Genomic DNA, 2469 nt, shown 5'->3' with positions numbered 1-2469 from the left:
TATATATATATATATGCATTTTATATTTGTATGTATTAAGTATTTGTATAATGCCTTGATTGACAAATAGATATACGTATGCATACACAGACACACACACACATACGGACATAAACATATGTATACATTGATTATTTGTATCCATTAAGTAAATATGTATGTATGTATATATACCTTATACATCATAAGTACTACTTTAATGTGTATATGTGTCATATGCGTATACAGTAAACATACATCATGCTGTTGTGAGAAATGAATGAAACTTATCTCTCCCCTAGAATTACTGAACATGTGCCAAAATTTGCATGTTACAATATTGGCTTCAAATTTTGCCTGTTACAATATTGGTTTCAAAATTTGCCTGTTACAATATTGGTTTCAAATTTTGGCACAAGGCCAATAATTTGAAGAGAAGGCGGATAAGTCGATTACGGTGACCCCAGTGATTACTGCGACCCCAGTGTTTAACTGGTACTTATTTTATCGGTCCCGAATGGGATGAAGTACATGTTGCAATTTTACAAGTACATTTTATGTTTTATAAAGATCTTGGCATTTGACAACTCTAGTGAAACGAGTGAAATTTTCCCATAAACTGTAACGGTTTAATGGACGCAGTAGCACAATTGGCATTGGCCGTGCCTATGTATAAAACCGTATTAACCAATAAGAGACATGGATAGAGGTGTTGCGAAACATTTGATACTACGAACCGTAATCTTCTCTTAAGTATTTTTAAATGAAATTAAGTGCAAATTCAGATTAATATTATCAAGTTTGAGACGGATGGATTTTGAGCAAAATTAAATTTAAATCAATATCAATATTATTTTTATTATTATTATTATTATTATTATTATTATTATTATTATTATTATTATTATTATTATTATTATTATTGTTCAGTAGTTTTATTTTTATAACGTGCTTTCACTTTATTATTATTATTATTATTATTATTATTATTATTATTATTATTATTATTATTATTATTATTATTATTATTATTCAGTAGTTTTATTTTATATAGCGTGCTTTCAATTCACTACCGAGCGCAGCTCTGTGTGCTTGGGTATGTGCTGTGGTTTGCTGCGGTGCTCTTATGGTTACGGTATTGAAAGTGTTTTGCGTAGAATGTGTGCAGTGCCCAGTAGTGCAATTTTCTGTATGTTATATATATTTGTAAGTCCTGATGTTTTTGTTATGTATTTGTCTGAATATTTTTTTTTATCATACCTAATGAACTCACTATGATAGGAATTGTTTCTGCTTTTAGATTCCACATTCGAGTTACCTCTATTTCCAGGTCTTTGTATTTTGAAAGTTTTTCCATTTCTTTTAGAGAGACGTTGTCATCTGCTGGTATTGATACATCAATTAGAAAGCATTTTTTTTCTTCATGATCTTTGACAACTATATCTGGTCTATTTGCCTTAATTTCTCTATCTGTGTGTATTGGCATATCCCAGAGTATGGTTGCTTTCTCGTTTTCGGTGACTGTTTCTGGCGTGTGTTTATACCATCTTTTTTCTGTTGTTATTCCATAGTGTTGGCATAGCTTCCAGTGTATATAGGTCCCATATTATTAACAATCGTTGCTTTATTGACTTCAAAATTCAAACACAAAACAAATAGGAACAATACATAACTAGGGGCACACGTGAGGTTTAACACAAAATTGAGTAAACAATAAAATAACAATGACAACTGACAATAAAATTAAACAGTATTTTTCCCCAAATGTAGGGTGTTCATCACAGGGGCAACCGAGGAACCCCACATATCCTGGTTATCCCGACTGCCAGGTGCATCTCAGCAAGTGCCTCTCCTCAATTCCACAAGTTTACAAACGAAAGTTCAAAATAGGCCCATTTACACGGGCCATCCTCACCCCATTCACCCACCTTTCAAAAAATTTATTGGAGTGAAGTACAGAACTTTCCTTTCTGTTCTCACATCCTTTTCAAGTGGATCTTGAAAAAGTCGATCAGAGCTTGGCCGAAGAGGAACGTATTTGTCTTCAGTTTTTTTAATCTCGTCCACCATACTACCTCCTTTACCATAGCCATCATACAGAGGAAAACTGCCTTTGCTTCCCGGTTGAAGGAATGCAGCGGGGCGATCTTCACGATGGACTCGCCTGATAACCGGATCCGACCTCCACAGGTCAGTAATGCACAGACACTGGAGAGTGCATGCAGGACGGTTTCGTCACCCTGCGTACAATTCGAACAGGTCCGTCTGACAGCACTTCCATGTCTGTAGAGTTTGTCTCGAATTGGCAGAGCTCCCCAGTAGCACTGCCAGGCCAGGAATTTCTGGAGATTATCAATAGGTCCCGGCCTAAAATTCCAACGGAAAAGACCAGTTAATTGATCCCTCACGACGCCCAGAGTTTCCCCGATGATGTTGTGGCTCTTTCCCGCTACTATTCCCCTATAGAATTCCATTATTGAACTTCCACCG

This window comes from Octopus bimaculoides, chromosome 25, assembly GCF_001194135.2.
Source record: "Octopus bimaculoides isolate UCB-OBI-ISO-001 chromosome 25, ASM119413v2, whole genome shotgun sequence".
NCBI classification, from domain to species: Eukaryota; Metazoa; Mollusca; class Cephalopoda; order Octopoda; family Octopodidae; genus Octopus; species Octopus bimaculoides.
Note: the sequence above shows the minus strand (reverse complement) of the source record.